Source organism: Somniosus microcephalus, chromosome 10 (genome assembly GCF_052327205.1).
Source record: "Somniosus microcephalus isolate GS21.2 chromosome 10, FLI_Smic_1.0, whole genome shotgun sequence".
Taxonomy (NCBI): Eukaryota; Metazoa; Chordata; class Chondrichthyes; order Squaliformes; family Somniosidae; genus Somniosus; species Somniosus microcephalus.
Window position 1 is genome coordinate 92,898,270 of NC_140996.1, and position 21,428 is coordinate 92,919,697.

Below are 21,428 nucleotides of genomic sequence, written 5' to 3' on the forward strand. Positions count from 1 at the left end.
CTTTAGACAAACCTGAAAAATGGAATTCCATTTATACAGCTGATTGATTGCTGTTTTATAGTTTAATTTGGCAGTATAGGCAACCGGTTGTATACTGTATATTGTACTAGGAGTGTGTTCTTTTTAAATGCAATACTGGGAGAGAAAATTTGGAGGGGGAAAGTAAAAGTCACTCGGTGCAAAATTGGGATCGGTAGTGCCCGTTGCTTAGTCGCTATGGGTGCCATTTGGGTAACAAAATGGTGTCAGGTATGCACGCGCCCACTTCTGCCACGAATCGCTCTGGATGCTATAATGATGAGGGCTTTAGTGCGCCTGCAGCTAATGTCCGCTGGAAGTATGCAGAGCAGGGAGATCATGACGTCAATCAGCATGCAACACTGACTTCATGCCAGTGGTGCCATTTTGGAGCGCAACGCTCCAGCCAACGCCCTTAACCTCGCACCACTAAACACATGTTCAGCAGCAGGAAGGAGCCCCACCAGCGCTATTTAAAGGGATCATCGACTACTTACAGGTTAGTTGCTGGTTGATTTCTTCTGCCTGTTGCCTGCTTCGTGCTTTATATAGTTGTTTCAAGTTGCAAAAGTCTACAGGCAGGTGCTGAATGACTTTTTGCTGACTTCAAGGCTTCTGCACAAACCACTTGCTGCCAGACATGGGTGCACTAGTAGGTATTCCATTTGGAATACAGCATGACTTGGAGAATGAACAGGGGCCAGGCAGAGCAGGACAAGATGCTGGAAGAGAAGGGGCGAAGGGCTCTCAGCAGGAGACCCCATATCCACCCAGGGTGTTCAGGGAGCAATTCTCCCCTACCTGACCCTCAGTGAGGAGCAATGTGTGAGATGTCTGTGCTCCAGTAAGGACATCCTCACTGAAATCTACCACCTGCTGCAGCCACAACTGCAACCTCAGAGTAGGACAAGGACTGCATTGCCAATGGTTGTGAAGGTGACAGTGGTGATGAGCATTTATGTGTTTAGCTCCTTCCAGAATGGAGCTGAAGTTATTTGCAACATCTCGCAGTTTGCTGTCTATTGTTGCATAAGGGAGGTCACTGAGGCTCCCTATTCAAAAAGAGCTGAGCACATTTATTTCTCTCTTGCCAGAGACAAGCAAGCAGAGTGAGTACACGCTTTTGCGAGGATTGCGGGCTTCCCCACGGTGCAGGGTGCCATTGACTGCATGCACATCGCTTTGGGGGTACCGCATGTCAATTCTATCCTATACCAGAACTGAAAGGGATTCCACTCCCTCAACGTCCAGCTGCTGTGTGAGCAAAGACAGCGATTCATGCAGGTCAATGCCCGGTATCCTGGCAGGAGTCATGATCAAAGTTCCCGCTAAGCTATGCGGTCACACGGCTGCACAGCAGTCTGGAGGCCCTGTACAGGCCACACGCGGGCTTTTCAATGGAAATAACCGTGCATGCGCAAAGAATTGAATGGGCCGCACAGCCAGTTAAAGGGCCCGTGCACAAAAAATATTACAGGGAACATTGTCCATGCTACTTTAATTTTACAGCAGTCCGCTGTGCCAGCTGCATTTCAGCCACCATGGTAAACCAAAGGGTGGCTACCGGGCAACAAGGGCTCGCTGCTCACGACATGACTCATGACTCCAGTGCGCAATCCACGCACACGTGTAGGGAATGGTAGCATAGTGGTTATGCTACTAGACTGGCAATCTAGAGGCGAATGATCTGGATTAATAATCTGGAAACATGAATTCAAATCCCACCATAGCAGCTATGGAATTTAAATTCAGTTAATTAAATAAATTTGAAATAAAAAGCTAGTATCAGTAATGGTGACCATGAAACTACTGGATTATTGTATAAAACCCATCTGGTTCACTAATTCTCTTTAGGGAAGGAAATCTGCCATCCTTATCTAGTCTGGACAATATGTGACTCCAGACCCACAGCAATGTGGTTGATTCTTAACTGCCCTCTGAAATACATTTGTAATCCACTCAGATGTATGAAACCGGACAAACCACCCGGCATTGACCTAGGCATTGTAGCAAAAAGTCTTTTGCTGATTAAGATTGGCTGTCATTATGCTTGACCGAAGGCCGTGATGCTGGGCAAATTCTGTAATCAACAATCGAACTTTTGTGGTTACAAGCTATTTACAGAAAAGAAAGTAGACAATTAAGTGTTACGAAGCTACAATCAATACATCCTGAAAGCAGGCCTGCAAGACAGAACAGAAGTCAACGACCTTTGCACATTGCATTTTGTGTTGTTGATCACCTCTGCAAACTTTGCATCACTCTCAGATATTGTATAAGTGACCTCGAGTCTGATAAGGAGATAAAGACATTAATAGCTGACAATAGCCAGTGGACTCAGGACACAATAGAAGAATGCCAACTCGACCAACTCCTCCCACATACCGGAGAAAGGAGGGAACGCCCCTTTGCAGCACAGTGTGGGTTACCGAGAAGAATAAAAGACAACGCCCAAAAAGATAACTTCACTGCAGTCGAAAAGAGGTGGCCTGTCCAGTCATCTCGCCTATGAGGATAGGGCTGCAGTGGGAAGAGGGGTGTGACTTGGTCGGTCAGCCCAAACAACTTACAATCAACACGAACTGACCATCCATGGGTGATCGTATGTATATCCTATCCGCAACATATGTTAGTGGTGATGGGCATTGTATTGTAACCAGTTTAGTTTTGACATTGTATTGTAACCTTTGATCTCTGATGTCTCAGTAAAGTTGAGTTAAGTCAGAATCCATGTTTGTGGCAATTGCTCACTTATAATTCTCAGATCAGAATCTTAAACTTGTGATGTCCCAAATTGGATTCTGGCATGACAAAGGGGTACCCAGCCCAATCAACCCTGCAAAGTACTCCTCACTAACATCTGGGGTCTTATGACAAAATTGGGAGAGCTGTCCCACAGACTAGTCAAGCAACAGCCTGACATAGTCATACTCACAAAGTCATATTTTTCAGCCAATGTCCCAGACTCCTCCATCACTATCCCTGCATATTTCCTGTCCCACCAGTAGGACAGACCCACCAGAGGTGGCACCACAGTGGTTTACATTAGGGAAGGAGTAGCCTTGGGAGTCCTCAATATTGACTCTGGGCCCCATGAAGTCTCATAGCATCAGGCCAAACATAGGCAAAGAAACGGCCTGCTGATTACCACCTACTGCCCTCCCTCAGCTAATGAATCAGCACTCCTCCATGTTGAACACGGTTTGGAAGAAGCACTGAGGGTAGCCAGGGCACAGAATGTACTCTGTGTGGCAGACTTTAATGTCCATCACCAAGAGTGGCTCGGTAGCACCACTACTGACAGAGCTGGCCGAGTCCTGAAGGAGATAACTGCCAGACTGGGCTTGTGGCAGATGGTGAGAGAAACAACACAAGGGAAAAACCTACTTGACCTCATCCTCACCAATCTACCTGCCGCAGACACATCTGTCCATGACAATTTTCGTAGGAGTGACCATCGCACAGTCCTTGTGGAGACGAAGTCCTGTCTTCACACTGAGGAAACCCTTCTTTGTGTTGTGTTACACTACCATCGTGCTACATGGGATAGATTCAGAACAGATCTAGCAGCTCAAAACTGGGCATCCATGAGGCACTGTGGGCCATCAGCAGCAGCAGAATTGTTTACCACCACAATTTGTAACCTCATGGCCCGGCATATCCCTCACTCTAGCATTACCATCAAGCTAGTGGTCGAAACCTGGTTCAATGAGGAGTGTAGAAGAGCATCACCAGGCGTACCTAAAAATGAGGTGCCAACCTGGTGATGCTGCAATACAGGACTATATGCATGCTAAACAGCAGAAACAGCATGCTATAGACAGAGCTAAGCGATCCCACAACCAACAGATCAGATCAAAGCTCTGCAGTCCTGCCGCATCCTGTCGTAAATGGTGCTGGACAATTAAACAATTAACAGGAGGAGGAAGCTCCATGAATAACCCCATCCTCAGCATGCGAGTGCAAAAAACAAGGCTGAAGCGTTTGTAACCATCTTCAGCCAGAAGTGCCGAGTGGAGGATCCATCTTGGCCTCCTCCTGAGGTCCCCACCATCACAGAAGCCAGTCTTCAGCCAATTTGATTCACTCCACGTGATATCCAGAAACAGCTGAGAGTACTGGATACAGCAAATGTTTTAGGCCGCAAAAACATACCAGCTGTAGAGTTGAAGATGTGCTCTGGAACTAGCCGTGCCACTAGCTACAACACTGGCAACTACCCAAAAATGTGGAAAACTGCCCAGGTATGTCCTGCCCCACAAAAAGCAGGACAAATCCAATCGGGCCAATTACCGCCCCATCAGTCTATTTTCAAACATCAGCAAATTGATGGAAGGTGTCATCGGCAGTGCTATCAAGCAACACTTACTCACTAATAACCTGCTCACCAATGCTCAGTTTGGGTTCCACCAAGACCACATGGCTGCAGACCTCATTACAGCCTTTGTCCAAACATGGACAAAAGAGCTGAATACTAGAGGTGAGGTGAGAGTGACTGCCCTTAACATCAAGGCAGCATTTGATTGAGTGTGCCATCAAGGAGCCACAGTAAAATTGAAGTCAATGGGAATCAGGGGGAAAACTTTCCACTGGCTTGAGTCATACCTAGCACAAGAGAAGATGGTTGTGGTTGTTGGAGGCCAATCATCTCAGCCCCAGGACGTCGAGCAGGAGTTTCTCAAGGCAGTGTCCTAGGCCCAACCATCTTCAGATGCATCATCAATGACTTTCCCTCCATCATAAGGTCAGAAGTGGGGATGTTCACTGATGACTGAACAGTGTTCAGTTCCATTCGCAACTCCTCAGATAATGAAGCATTCCGTGCCTGCATACAGAAAGACCTGGACGACTTTAGGCTTGGGCTGATATGTGGCAAGTAACATTCACGCCACACAAGTGTCTGGCAATGACATTCTCCAACAAGAGACAGTCTAGCCACCTCCTCTTAACATTCAACGGCTTTACCATTACCAAATCCCTCACCATCAACATCCTGAGGGTTACCATTAACCAGAAACTTAACTGGACCAGCCACATAAATACTGTGGCTACAAGAGATAGTCAGAGGCTGGATATTCTGCGGCGAGTGTCTCACCTCTTGACTCCCCAAAGCCTTTCCACCATCTACAAGGCACAAGTAAGGAGTGTGATGGAATAGTCTCCACTTGCCTGGATGAGTACAGCTCCAACAACACTCAAGAAGTTCGACACCATCCAGCACAAAGCAGCCTGCTTGATTGGCACCCCATCCACCACCTTAAACATTCACTCCCTCCACCATCAGCGCACCATGGCTGCAGTGTGTACCATATACAAGATGCACTGCAGCAACTCGCCAAGGTTTGATTGACAGCACCTCCCAAACCCGCAAACTCTACCACCTAGAAGGACAAGGGCAGCAGATACATGGGAACACCACCACCTGCAAGTTCCCTTCCAAGTCACACACCATCCTGACTTGGAAATATATCGCCGATCCTTCGTCACCACTGGGTCAAAATCTTGGAACTCCCTTCCTAACAGCACTGTGAGAGTTCCTTCACTTCATGGACTGCAGCGGTTCAAGAAGGTGGCTCACCACCACCTTTTCAAGGGACATTAGGGATGGGTAATAAATGCTGACCTTGTCAGCGGATCCCACATCCCATGAACGAATAAAAAAAATGAATGCTTACAAGGAAAGCTATGCTGCTACACAAAATGTGATAGAGCAGACCGTTGATGTGTTGAAACAATGTTTCCGCTGCCTGGACAGCTCTGGAGGAGCCCTGCTGTACTCGGCAGAGCAAGTGTTAAGATTTATGGTGGTCTGCCGCATGCTGTACAACCTCGCCATTATGAGGGCACAGACCTTGCCACCAGCTATACGGCGAGCAGCTGAGGAGCAGGAGCTTGAGGAGGAGGAGGAGTTGGAGGAGGAAGAGGAAGGGAGGAGACAACCTAGACAGCCCCTTTCTGCCCTGGCCGTCCTTGAACAACTCATCCAATTTTGATACCAGTAACAGCAACCCCAAATCCCCATTCACCAACAGTCCCACACCTTACCTTCCCCCTGTCACTGACCATCACAGTGTTCACTTGGCCACAATGCAAAAATAAAAGCCACCATAAAATAAACATTCCAAACCAAATTTATAAATGAAATCTTGCAATATTGCAAACAAAAGTCAACTAATCACCCTTGTGCATTCACTAAGTGTCTGTTTTCTGTGTGTCTTTGCCGGTCCTGGTGCTCCTACGAAGTGCTACCCCAGTGACTGCAACATGGCTGGTAGAAGGCTGCTGACTTTCAGTGGAGGAGACTGCAGATGACCTTGGAGGACACCCTCAAGCAGCTTTGGGCCTAGAAGGCCTAGCTATGGACAGCACCATCTCAGTATGGGTGGCAGCAACCTGGGCTGGCTGGCTGACAGGCAACAGCAATGGCACTGGTGGAGTGCCAGTGGAGGGAGGGCGAATGCTGTAATTCTGAGAGGACAGCAGGGTCGTGCTCGGGGCAGTGCCTCATAATCTGTTGGAGGACAGATTGCTGGACTGCTGTGACACCCTGCAAGCCCCTTTTCACAATGTAATCCGCATCCATGATGGTAGCAAGCTGATCTTGCATGACAGCGGTTTGAGCTTCTATTGCAGCACTCAGGCGTTGCGTGGCTGCTGCTTGTGCTGCAATGGAAGCTGCGACATTTGCCATCAGACGCTGCATCAAGGTTTGGCCCACAAGTGTGCTAATGGAATTGGCCATGACTTCCATGCTGGAAAGTATGAGTTCCAAGCTCTGCACAAAGCCCTGTGCCAAGTTGGTTCTGGACTCCTCCATGCTCCTTGATATTGACCGCAGGCTTTCTGGCAGGCTTCCCAATGCACCAAGCAATTCGTTGTGCATACCCATCAGCCTTCTTCTGTAGACTGCCCCACCTGAGTCCTCTGCAGCAGAACTAGTGTGCGAACTCACCCTTCGGTGAGCTGGCACCTGCACTATCCTTGGCTGCAGACCACTAGTGCCCCATGTCTCACCACATGCAGATCCTGAGGTTATCCACTTTGGTGGCTAAAACAGGAAGGCAGATTATTATCTGAATGGCAATAGATTGGAAGAAGGGGAAGTGCAACGAAACCTGGGTGTACTTGTCCACCAGTCGCTGAAGGTAAGCATACAGGTGCAGCAGGCGGTTAAGAAGGCAAATGGTATGTTGGCCTTCGTAGCGAGAGGGTTTGAGTACAGGAACAAGGATGTCTTGCTGCAGTTATACAGGGCCTTGGTGAGACCACATCTTGAGTATTGTGTGCAGTTTTGGTCGCCTTATCTGAGGAAGGATGTTCTTGCAATGGAGGGAGTGCAGCGAAGATTCACCAGGCTAATACCTGGGATGGCAGAAATGACGTATGAGGAGAGATTGGGTCGATTGGGCTTGTACTTGCTGGAGTTTAGAAGAATGAGAGGGGATTTCATTGAAACTTATAACATTCTGACAGGACTGGATAGACTAGATGCAGGAAGGATGTTCCCGATGGTAGGGGAGTCCAGAACCAGTGGTCACAGTCTAAGGATAAGGGGTAAGCCATTTAGGACAGAAATGAGGAGGAATTTCTTCACCCAGAGAGTGGTGAACCTGTGGAATTCTCTACCACAGAGGGCAGTAGAGGCCAATTCATTAAATATGTTCAAGAAGGAGTTGGATATATTTCTTAAGGCTAAAGGGATCAAGGGGTATGGGGAGAAAGCAGGGACCGGGTACTGAATTTGGATGATCAGCCATGATCGCATTGAATGGCGGAGCAGGCTCGAGGGGCCGAATGGCCTACTTCTGCTCCTATCTTCTATGTTTCTATGTTTCTATCCTGCCTCCAATCTATGATATGCGTAGTGTCAGTATCTAAGCGAGGCTGTGAATGTGAAACCAAGTGACAGTGCTGTGTCTTCATGATCATTCTGTTCTTGGTGTTCCTCCGCTGCCTGTCCAGGCTGCACCTCTTGGTTACCTGAAAGGAAAAAGGCACCATGGTAAGTTGTGGTGCGGGGATGTGAGGAAGTAAGGGCTGCATGCTTACACCAGTTGCAACTTTTAAATCAGAAGAGTGCGTGGGATGAGGAGGAAGTGTGATGTGAGAAGGAGGATTAGGTATGAGGATATCCTCATATTCGATGGTTTCAGCCCCACCACTGGCTATGGCCACCACAAAGGCCATCCCAATAATGGCCAGCACTATCTCCTCCATTGGGATTAGGACATGCAGGCGCGTCTGTCCCCCTCTGGTTAGCTCTTGCTGCCTCCGATTGTCCGCCACCATGTCCTGCAAGAGAGAGGGAAGTGTCAGTGAATGTCTTTGTGGTTTTACATTTTCTCCGTCGCTTTTAATCTACGATGACCTCCAACTTGTGTCAATTTCACCATCATCTGCAACTGATTCTCATTCCTATGGCAGTAAACTCCATCCACCAATTCTCTACCCTTCAAATAGCTTCTGGATATCACTCGCCTGCTACACCTGTCTCCAAACTTGGACAAAGGTTTGTCGATGCTCCATTCCAACTCCATCCTACCTATGTCAACTTTATCCCTCCACGGGACCTCTGAGCTTAACTCTGCACTTCTTACTATTGTCTCCAACCAATTCCCTGCTACTACCAGGAAATATGTATCCCATTAATTATTACATAACCAGGCCTATGTAACCTTAGATTTTTCCTATACCATTTGTGTGCGCACTTTGGCTGCCACTCTGGACCCGGACCCAAGTCGAACACTTCTATTTCCACTCTTTTCTCCCCCCTTTTCCTTTTCTCTCTATCCCTCCCTGACCGCTCTCTCCTGCCGTCATGCCTCCTTTCATCTCTCCTCTCTCGGGTACTCTGCCTTCCCAAATCCCTACCATAATCATTCATTACTCTTCGACCTTCCTACTCTCCTGCCGCTGTCCCAGGCTTGACTCCCTCTTAGCTAAGCCTACAGCTTCCCTCTGTGTCTCTCTTGGCATCCTTCAAAAGGCCCACTGAGGAACTCGTCACTGCCTCCTCACGAGCAGCAACCCCAACTGTCCCATCCTACTCTCTCATCAACCTTCCTGCCAAGCACACTTGTTGGGGGCTAATCTTGTCAATCTCCTCCCCATCCAACTTACCCCTCCCAGCGCTGACCCTGTGGACGCTGGAAGTGGGTCAGCCATCACCAACCTTCTTCGCATTTCCCACCAGAATGTCCGTTCACTTGCAAACAAGGCCGTTGCTATCCATGAACTCATCGTGGATGATTGCATTGATATCATGGCCCTGACGGAAACTTGGCTGACACCTTACCCTTAAATGAAGCCTCCCCACCTGGCTATACCTTCCACCACTTGCCGCACCCAGACCACTGTGGTAGCGGTGTGACTCTCATCACCAAATCACACATTGATCTGTCCCCCTGCTCCTCCGACACTTCTTCCTCCTTTGAGCACCTCACTTTATTCCACCCCTCTCACCTCTCATTTAAAATTCTCAGGCCTAGAAATTGGGTTGGGGCGCCAAAGTGGCGCAAAAGTCGCCTGAGCGCAGGATTTAGCGCAGTGTTCGAGGCTTTAGCGATCGTCAGATATTCAGTTTCATTGCCCCTCGAGGGACACGGGGCGAGGCTCAAGGCGCTCCGCGTCCCTCTTAGGACGCTGAAACTGAATATCGCATCGCAATGTGCCGCAGCGCCACACACTGCGGCACAGCACGCTGCGGTACTGCAGGCCTTCCTCCCACTGTTAAGGGGGAGGGGCCTGCAGCAGCGCGATCCCCACTCGCGAGTGCCGGCAAACGAGCCCGGCACCAAGGAGAAGTGCCGGGCTCTCGGGAAACAGCCGGCAATGCTGCGGGGGTGGGGGTTAGGAGGCCGGGGACGGAGGTGCTGGCAGGCGGCCGCCGAAAAAGGCGGACGCCCCTCACCTCCACCTTAACTTGTGCCGCTGCCGGCACAGTAAGGCCCTGTGAACCGGGCGCGGGTAGCGAACGGCGCAACTGCGGTTCGCTACCAAATATTGTGAACAGGGCGCGAATGGGGCGCTGTGCACACCGATGACATCATCGGTGGCGGCGCAGCGCAAATGGCTAAAGCCACCATTAGCGCCCCTGCTGAATATCGCGGGAGGCGCAGCCAGTGGCGCTACAGCTACTGACTGCCTCTTTAGACGCTAACAGGTGGCGCTACTCACCCAATTTTTCCCCCTCATTCTCTACTGCCCACCCAAGTACTATAAAAATGTTATCACTGAGATAACTTCACTGATTTCCTCCCTCAGCTACTGCATTGAGCGACTTCTCATCCTCTGTGATTTCAACCTCCATCTCAATTCATCATGCTCTCTCTCCTCTGCGTTAACTACCCTCCTATCCTCCCTTAATCTCTCCTTCCATGTAAACTCCCCAACTCATATTCACGGCCACCCCCTCAACTTTACCATCTCTCGTGGGTGGCCTCGCTACTCCCATCATGTCAATCGCAGATGAGGCCATCTCTGACAACTTCCTCGTATTGTTCGCCACCCACATTCCCCCTTCCCCTCCAAACCTACCTCCTTCTGTGTCTGCCCCTTCAAAAAACTGTCTCCCAACTCTCTTACAACTGCACTTATGAAATCCCCACTGTCCAGCCTTTGGCCCTCCTTTCATCATGACATTTATGTAGCTACCGATCTGCTCAACCACACCCTCACCACCACCTTTGATGCCCGAGTCTCTGTTAAAAAAATTACTCTCTCTCACCCTGGCCGTTCCCCCTGGTACGGCCCACATCTTCACTCCCTTAAGTCCAAGGGACACAGACTTGAACGGATATGGTGGACAACTGGTTTAGGCATTCACCGCAGCTCTGGTTGGACCACATAAAGAATTATCGGGTCCTCTCTCGGCTGCCAAAACTGCTCACTATTCCAGATTCATTCTGGAATGCAAAGATAAACCCCAGCTTCTATTCACTACTGCTAACAATCTTCTTAAACCCCTTTCCCATGTCTCCTCCACTCTCACCTCTGACAAGTGTGAGGAGCTCATGGACTTCTTTGTCTCTAAGATTGAGACCATCTGTTCAGCTGCCTCTGCCACTTCCCTACCTTCCCCTAGCCCACCGGGCCAAACTTCCTCTAAGGTTCCCCCCTGCCCTAGCCCTGAACTTGCATCTTTCTCCAGTTTCACTCCGATCTCCCCTTATGACCTATCTGCGCTCATCTTGTCCATGCGACCCACTTCCAGATCCCTCAACCCTATTCCCACCAAACTGCTGACCACCCAACTTCCTTTAGAGTCATAGTCATAGAGTCATACAGTTATACAGCACGGAAAGAGGCCCTTCGGCCCATCGTCTTCGCGCTGGCCATCAGGCCCTGTCTAATCTAATCCCATTTTCCAGCATTTGGTCCATAGCCTTGTATGCTATGGCATTTCAAGTGTTCATCCAAATGCTTCTTGAATGTTGTGAGGGTTCCTGCCTCTACCACCCTTTCAGGCAGTGAGTTCCAGATTCCAACCACCCTCTGGGTGAAAAAAAGTTCTTCCTCAAATCCCCTCTAAACCTCCTGCCCCTTACCTTGAATCTATGCCCCCTTGTTATTGACCCCTCTACTAAGGGGAAAAGTTCCTTTCTATCTACCCTATCTATGCCCCTCATAATTTTGTACACCTCAATCAGGTCCCCCCTCAGCCTTCTCTGCTCCAAGGAAAACAACCCCAGCCTGTCCAGTCTTTCTTCATAGCTGAAGCGCTCCAGCCCAGGTAACATCCTGGTGAATCTCCTCTGCACCCTCTCCAAAGCAATCACATCCTTCCTATAGTGTGGCGACCAGAACTGCACACAGTATTCCAGCTGTGGCCTAACCAGCGTTTTGTACAGCTCCATCATAACCTCCCTGCTCTTATATTCGATGCCTCGGCTAATGAAGGCAAGTATCTCATATGCCTTTTTAACCACCTTATCCACCTGTTCTGCTGCCTTCAGGGATCTATGTACATGCACACCAAGGTCCCTCTGATCCTCTGTCTTCCCTAGGGTCTTACCATTCATTGTGTATTCCCTTGCCTTGTTAGTCCCTCCAAAATGCATCACCTCACACTTTTCAGGGTTAAATTCCATTTGCCACTGTTCCGCCCATCTGACCAGCCCATCTATATTGTCCTGCAGACTGAGGCTACCCTCCTCGCTATTTACCACCCCACCAATTTTCGTGTCATCTGGGAACTTACTGATCATACCTTTTACATTCACATCCAAATCATTAATGTAGACCACAAACAGCAAGGGACCCAGCACCGATCCCTGCGGTACACCACTGGACACAGGCTTCCAGTCAAAAAACAACCTTCGACCATCACCCTCTGCCTTCTGCCACTAAGCCAGTTTTGGATCCAATGTGCCAAGGCACCCTGGATTCCATGGGCTCTTACCTTCTTGACCAGTCTCCTATGCGGGACTTAATCAAAAGCCTTACTGAAATCCATGTATACCACATCCACTGCACTACCCTCATCCACACACCTAGTCACCCCCTCGAAAAATTCAATCAAATTAGTGAGACATGATCTTCCCTTGACAAAGCCATGCTGACTATCCCTGATTAATCCTTGCCTCTCCAAGTGGAGGCTAATTCTGTCCCTCAGAATTTTTTCCTATAATTTCCCTACCACTGATGTTAGGCTCACTGGCCTGTAATTCCCTGGTTTATCCCTAATACCCTTCTTGAATAATGTTAGCTGACATTGTTAACAATTCTCTCTCCTCAGGTACTGGCCCCCTCCCCCCCACAAATCTGCCGTCTTCACCCCTCTCCTTAAAAAAACAACCATTGACCCATCCATCCTTGCAAACTACCGCCACATCAGCAACCTCCCTTTCCTCTCCAAAGTCCTTAAATGTGTTGTTGCCTCCCAAATCCATGCCTATCTTTCCCACAACTCCATGATTGAATCCCTCCAATCAGGTTTCCACCCCTGCCACAGTACCTAAATGGCTCTCATCAAAGTCACAAATGACATCCTTTGTGACTGTGACAAAGGTAAACTAATTCTCCTTATCCTTCTCGACTGCCTGCAGCCTTTGACATGGTTGACCACTCCATCCTCCTTCAACACCTCTCCTCTGTCATCCAGCTGGGTGGGACTGCACTCACCTGGTTCCATTCTAATCTATCTAATCGTAGCCAGAGAATCACCTGCAATGGTTTCTCTTCCTGCTCCTGCATTGTTATCTCTGGTGTCCCCCAAGGATCTACCCTTGGCCCCCTCCTATTTCTCATCTACATGCTGCCGCTTGGCAACATCATCTGAAACACAGTATCAGTTTCCACATGTACGCTGATGACACCCAGCTCTACCTCACTACCACTTCTCTCAACCCCTCCACAGTCTCTACAATTTCAGACTGCTTGTCCAACATCCTGTGCTGGATGAGCAGAAAATTTCTCCAATTAAATATTGGGAAGACTGAAGCCATTGTTTTCGATCCCCACCACAAACTCTGCTCCCTAGTCATCAACTCCATCCCTCTCCCTAACATCTGTCTGAGGCTGAACAACACTGTTCTCAGCCTCAATGTCATATTTGAGCCTGAAATAAGCTTCTGACCACATATCCGCAGCATAACTAAGACCGCCTATTTCTACCTCTGTAACATCACTCATCTCTGCCCTGCCTCAGCTCATTCACTGCTGAAACCCTCATCCATGTTTTTGTTACCACTAGACTTGACTATTCCAATGCTCTCCTGGTTGGATTCCCATGTTCCACCCTATATAAACTTGAGGTCATCCAAAACTCGGCTGCCCGTGTTCTAACTCACACCAAGTCCTGTTCACCCATCACCCCTGTGCTCGCTAACCTACATTGGCTCCCGGTTAAGCAACGCCTCGATTTCAAAATTTTCATCTTAGTATTCATGGCCTCGCTCCTCCCTCTCTCTGTAATCTCCTCCAGCCACATAACCCCCCAAGATATCTGCGCTCCTCTAATTCTGGCCTCTTGAGCATCCCTGATTATAATCGCTGAACCATTGGCGGCTGTGCCTTCAGCTGCCTAGGCTCTAAGCTCTGGAATTTCCTCCCTAAACCTCTCTGCCTCTCCACCTCTCTACCTCGCTTTACTCCTTTAAGACGCTCCTTAAAACCTACCTCTTTGACCAAGCTTTTGGTCATCTGTCCTAATTCCTCCTTATATGGCTCAGTGTCAAATTGTTGTCTTATAACACTCTTGTGAAGTGCCTTGGGGCATTTTACTATGTTAAAGGCACTATATAAATATAATTTGTTGTTGTCGTGCAATCTGTATGGCTGATGTAGCTGTCATGGTTGATTAGCTGGCAGTGTGTGCAAGCTGTGAGATGGGGTGTGAGGCTTGCAGCAGTGCTAAGTGTGTGAGCCTGAGGTGTAGCTATGAATGTTAGGTATGAGGCATGAATGATAAAGATTGTTGGTAGGTGATCAAGGTTGGGGATTAAATATTCCAGGTTACTTGACGTTTTGAAAAGACAGGCAGAATGGAAAAGGAAGGGGTTAGCCCTGATAATAACGGATGACATAAGGACAGCATTGAGAAAGGATCATGTCTTGGAAGGTCAGGAAGTAGAATCAGCCTGGTTGAAGATAAGAAATAACAAGAGGCAGAAAACATTGGTGGAAGTTGTTTATAGGTTTATAGGCCCCCTAACAGTAGCTATAACATTAGACAGAGTATTAATCAACAACAAGTAGGAGCTTGTAACAAATGTAATGTAATAATTGTGGGAGACTTTAATCTTCATATAGACTGGGCACATCAAATGGGCAAAGGTACTCTGGAGGACGAATTCATGAAATGCATTCAATACAGTTTCCTAGATCAACACATTGTGGAACCAACCAGGGAAAAGACTATTTAGATTGTGTATTGTGTAATGAGACAGGATTAATTAATAATTTCATAGTAAAGGATCCTCTGGGGAAGAGTGATCATAACATGACAGAATTTCACATTGGGTTTGAGAGCAAAATACTGAAGTCACAAACTAGAGTCTTAAACTTAAATAAAGCCAATTACATAGGCATGAGGGGAGAGTTCGCTAAGGTAGATTGGGAAATTAGATTAAAAGGTATGACAGTAGATAAGCAGTGGCAAACATTTAAAGAAATATTCAAAAATTATCAATGAATATACATTCCAATGAGAAATAAAAAACTCCACAGGAAAACTGATCGATCCATGGCTAACTAAAGAATTTAAGGATAGTATTAGATTAAAAGAAGATGATTATAATGTTGCAAAGAGTAGCCTTAGGATTGGGAGAGCTTATGAAACCAACAAAGGAAGACCAAAAAATTGGTAAAAAGGGAAAACAATAGAATATGAGAGTAACAAGCAAGAAATATAAAAACAGATTGTAAGAGCTTCTACAAGTATGTAAAAAGGAAGAGAGTAGTAAAAGTATGTATTGGTCCCTTAGAGGCTGAAACAGGAGAAATTATAATTGGGAATAAGGAAATGGCAGAGCCTTTAAACAAATATTTTGTATCTGTTGTCACAGTTGATGACACAAAAAGCATACCAAAAATAGTGAGGAACCAAGCAACTAATGAGAGTGAGGAACTTAAAGTAATTAAAATCATTTGAGAAGCAATACTTGAGAAACTAAAGGAACTAAAAGCCGACAAATTCCGGAACGTGATTTTTTAAAAATTCGTTCCTAGGATGGGGCCATCGCTGGCAAGACCAGCATTTATTGCCCATCCCTAATTGCCCTTGAGCCACCTTCTTGAACCACTGCAGTCCGTGAGGTGAAGGTACTCCCATAATGCTGTTAGGGAGGAAGGTCCAAGATTTTGACCCAGTGGCGATGAAGGAACAGCGATACATTTCCAAGTCAGGATGGTGTGTCTTGGAGGGGAACACTGAGGTGATGGTGTTCCCATGCGCCTGCTGCCCTTGTCCTTCTAGGTGGTCGAGGTCAGAGGTTTGGGAGGTGCTATAGAAGAAGCCTTTTTGAGTTGCTGCAGTGCATTTGTAGATGCTACAAACTACAGCCATGGTGCATCGGTGGTGGAAGGACTGAATGTTTAAGGTGGTGGATGGGGTGCCAATCAAGTGGGCTGTTTTGTCCTTGATGGTGTTGAGCTTCTTGAGTGTTGTTGGAGCTGTACTCATCCAGGCAAGTGGAGAGTATTCCATCACACTCCTTACTTGTGCCTTGTTGATGGTGGAAAGGTTTTGGGGAGTCAGAATGTGCGACATTCGCCGCAGAATACCCAGTCTCTGACCTGCCCTTGTAGCCACTGTATTTATTTGGCTGGTCCAGTTAAATTTCTGGTCAATGGTGAACTCCAGGATGTTAATAGTGGGGGATTCACTGATGGTAATGCCATTGAATGCCAAGGGCTGTAGTTAGACTCTCTCTTGTTGGAGATAGTCATTGCATAACATTTGTGTGGAGCGAATGTTACCTGCCATATATCAGCCCAAGCCTGAATGTTGCCCAGGTCTTGTTGCATGCAGGCATGGACTGCTTCATTATCTGAGGAGTTGCGAATGGAACTGAACACTCTGCAATCATCAGCGAACATCCCCCACTTCTGACCTTATGATGGAGGGAAGTCATTGATGAAGCAGCTGAAGCTGGTTAGGTCTAGGACCCTGCCCTGAGGAACTCCTGCAGCGATGATCTGGTGCTGAGATGATTGACCTCCAACAACCACCACCATCTTCCTTTGTTCTATGTATGCTCCAGCCAGTGGAGAGTTTTCCTCCTGATTCGCATTTACTTCAATTTTACTAGGGCTCTTTGATGCCATACTCGGTCAAATGCTGCCATGATGTTGATATCAGTCACTCTCACTTCACCTCTGGAATTCAGCTTTTTTGTCCATGTTTGGACCAAGGCTGTAATGAGGTCTGGATCCGGGTGGTCCTGGTGGAACCTGAACTAAGCATCGGTGAGCAGGTTATTGGTGAGTAAATGCCACTTGATAGCACTGTCGATGATACCTTCCATCAATTTGCTGATGATTGAGAGTAGACTGATGGGGTGGTAATTGGTTAGATTGGATTTGTCCTGCTTTTTGTGAACAGCACATAGCTGGGTAGTTTTCCACATTGTCGGGTAGATGCCAGTGTTGTAGTTGTTTCCTACATTACAACAGTGGCTGCATTTCAAAAAGTACTTCATTGGCTGTAAAGCACTTTGGATCATCTGGTGGTCATGAAAGGCGCGATATAAATGCAAGTCTTTCTTTCTTTCTGTAATGGAATAGCTTGGCTTGTGACACGGCTAGTTCTGGAGCACAAGTCTTCAGCACGACAGCTGGGATGTTGTCGGGACCCATAGCCTTTGCTGTATCCAGTGCATTCAGCCATTTCTTGATATCACGTGGAGTGAATTGAATTGGCTGAAGAATGGCTTCTGTGATAGTGTGGACTACAGGATGAGGCCGAGAAGGATCATCCACTCAGCACTTCTGGCTGAAGATGGTTGCAAACACTTCAGCCTTGTCTTTTGCACTCATGTGATGGCCTACATCCTAGGGTTCTAAAAGAGGTGGCTGCAGAGATACTGGATGTATTGGAAGTGATCTTCCAAAATTCCCTAGAATCTAGAATGGTCCCAGTAGATTGGAAGGCACCAAATTTAACATCGCTATTCAAGAAAGGAAGGAGAAAGAAAACAGGTCAGTTAGCCTGACATCAGTTGTCGGGAAAATGCTGGAATCCATTATTAAGGAAGTGTAACAGGGCATTTAGAAAATCATAATATGATTAGGCAGAGTCAACATGGTTTTATGAATGGGAAATCGTTTTTTACAAATTTATTAGAGTTTTTTGAGAATGTAACTACCAAGGGAGATAAAAGTGAACCAGTGGATGTAGTATATTTGGATTTCCAAAAGGCATTCGATAAGGTGCTGCATAAAAGGTTGCTACACAAGGTAAGGGCTCATGGGGTTTGCCAGTTGTTATATATTAGCATGGATAGAGGATTGGTTAACTGACAGAAAACAGAGAATAGGGATAAACGGGTCATTTTCAGGTTGGCAGGTTGTAAATAGTGGGATGCTGCAAGGATCAGTGCTTGGGCCTCAGCTATTTACAATTTATATTAATGACTTAGATGAGGGGACTGAGTGTAATGTATCCAAGTTTACTGATGATACAAAGCTAGGTGGAAAAGTAAGCTGTGAGAAGGGTACAAAGAGCCTGCAACGGGATATAGACAGGTTAAGTGAGTGGGTGTAAGGGGTTTTCCTTGAGAGATTTCCCTGAGGTTTCTCTCTCTAGAGGCCCCTCTCTCTTGCACAGTAAAACCTTGAGCGGTTCGACCCACTCGCCCCTTAGATTCTATACTCTGGTCTTAGGCGCAGGAACTACAATGTAGAGAAAACTCTTGTAGACCAAGTTTGATGAAACAAAATGAAATTTTATTGCATAAGGAAAAATATCAAATCAAATGCAAGCAGATAAGGGAGTACATGGGAGGGGAAAACACACAAACAAATCATAACAACACAGTACTAACTAAGGCAAATACAGGCATCTTATACTCTACAAAGATCATCATGAAATAAGGAAACACACGGAACAGCGAGGGACAACAACTCATGTTAATTGTACCCTTAAAATCCACCCCCTTATTAAACCTATCTAGATCTGATTGTGAAAGGGCCAGAAACATGCTCACCAATCCCACTAGGAAGTGCAAGGTTTTGAAATCGAGTCAGTGTTTGGTCCTTTCAGGCGTTTTGTCTCCACGTGGATCATAGAGCCCCTGCAAGCTGCGCCACACCTCTCTCCTGAGGTGGGGGTCGGGGGCGGCTGGACACCGGCGGGCCTGGATGTTGGCAGGGTCAAGGATCGTCAGCTCGACCCTGGTTAGAGGAGCCTTGGGCTGGCTCCCATCGCTTCTTCAGTTTTCTTTTCTCTCTTCTCCCGAGCCGGGATGGCTGGAAGGTTTCTCCCCTTGGGGTTTTTATTATTTTGTCTCTTCTCCCGAGTTGGGTCGATGGCCTCTCGTTCCGGCAACGGCCCGGGGATGGTCGATGATCTCCTGATTGTTGCGTTTGCAAAGATAATCCAGAGACCGTCAGTGAGTTCAGTTCATGCTGCTTTTAATATGGCTGCTACACACACACACTTCCAGGCACAAGCAATCGAATACCTATACACAATACAATGATCACAGCACTATCAAACTCCATGTGCTCAGGCCAAGGCAATCGAGTACCTACCACCAAATGTCAGACATAACACTGATGTGTTTCCCCGGGGCGGGACGCCGGCTTCGAGACGGCCTTCTCGATGTTGGCCTTCTTCTTCCTCCTGTGAGTGCCTGCTTCTTCTTCTGGCTGTCCGGATTCAAACTCGAACCAAGTTTCCAGCTCCAACTGTCTCCAAGCTTGCAACCGTAACCCTCTCCAACTGTAACTCCAGTTATACCTTTTCTTCAGGGGCTTCACTTCCCGCCCAAAATCAGGTTAGTCTTTGTTTTATTTTTGGCAGGCTGGGAGCACAGCGGGGTAGTTATTATATTTTAAAATGTCTTAAACGGCTGGTAAAGGCCCATCTCTGGTCTGGAATGACCTTCATTGTTTTTAATGTCCTGCTGATCTCGTTATCTAGTCCTGGGTGCTGTTCTCATGAATATGAAATTGTCCCCTTTTGTCTGGGTCAACATTTAGATGGCCCCTGTCTCCAGGCCGATCTTGACTGGATCTGCATCTAATCCATATGCATACATGTGGGTCTGGTTTCGTTCTCTCAGAAATGGCTTCCAGAACTTGCTGTAGGTTGAATCCACAAAGCTGTCTGAGGTTGCGCAGGAACCATTTTAAAGTGTCCCAATAAGCTGGTCACATGGTATGGTGGCCATTTTGTATGCCCCTTTTTCTGGGCTTCTTTTAAAACAGTCTTTAAAATCATGGCCTCTTCTGCCATTTGACCCTTATTAATACAAAGTCCAATTTTGCGAATCCTACATGGGTAATAAGGTGGCAGATGAAGTATAATGTGGGGAAATGTGAGGTTAATCACTTTGTTAGGAAGGATAGAAAAACATAATATTTTTTAAATGGTGAGAAACTATTAAATGTTGGTGTTCAGAGAGGTTTAGGTGTCCCCATACAGGAAACACAGAGAGTTAGCGTGCAGGCACAGCAAGCAATTAGGAAGGCAAATGGCATGTTGGCCTTTATTACAAGGGGGTTGGAGTATGAAAGCATGGAAGTCTTGTTGCAATTGTACAGGGCTTTAGAGAGACCACACCTGGAGTACTGTGCACAGTTTTTGGTTTCCTTATGTGAGGAGGGATATACTTGCCTTAGAGGCGGTGGAACAGATGTTCACTAGAATGATTCCTGGGATGAGAGGGCTGTCCTGTGAGGAGAAACTGAGTAGATTGGGCCTTTACTCTCTGGCGTTTAGAAGAATGAGAGGTGATCTCATTGAAACATGTAAGATTTCTGAGGGGATTGACAGGGTTGATGCTGAAAGGTTGTTCCTCCTTGCTGGAGAGTCTAGAAATAGGGGACATCATCTCAGGATAAGGGGTCAGCCATTTAAGACTGAGATGAGGAGGAATTTCTTCACTCACAGGGTTGGAATTCTCTACCCCAAAGGGCTGTGGATGCTGAATCATTGAATATATTCAAGGCCGAGGAAGATAGATTTTTGGACTCATGGGGAATTAAGGGATATGGAGATCGGGTGGGTTAGTGTAGTTGAGGTTAAAGATTAGCCATGATCTCATTGAATGATGGAGCAGGCCGAGGGGCTGTCTGGCCTACTCCTGCTCCTAATTCTTAAGTTCTTATGTGAGCTATGGTAGTGTGGTGATTTGAGCAGTGGCTGAGGCTAGTGGTGCAGTTGGTAGGATATGGCATTTGAAGATACATTCACTGACATTGACCACTCGTGTGAGTACATTGAACTTCTTGCGGTACTGCATCCAGGTCCACGGGGCTTGACTCCTGGCATTGACTGCCATGACTATCTGCTCCCACTGCCTTTTGACCGTCTGTCTGGCGGGCCTCCTTCTCCCCTGAGGATACTGGACATCACTCCTCCTTTCTACATCCTCCACCAAGACCTCCAGTGCAGCATCCAAAACCCTTATAGCTGGCTCTCTCCCCTGTTGTGCCATTCTTCACTATTTCCCAGGTCAGAATCTCTTTAATCATGACTGCCAGCACATGTTCCAGCCACAATGCCCTCCACTTTAAGAGGTGCAGGCTAGCTTTAACTGGTGCTAGCCTCTCACACCATTGGCTCCCTGCTGATGCATCCAGCTAATGAACAGTGCAGTTAACACTGGCTGGATGCAGAGATTATTTAAATGAGCAGGCAGCATGAAGTTGGCATGCTGTCTGCATTGCAATCAACGGGCGCGGGTTAATCCCACATCACGATCCCGCCCCTGTTTTCAGAGGCTATCCAATTCAGCCCCCCA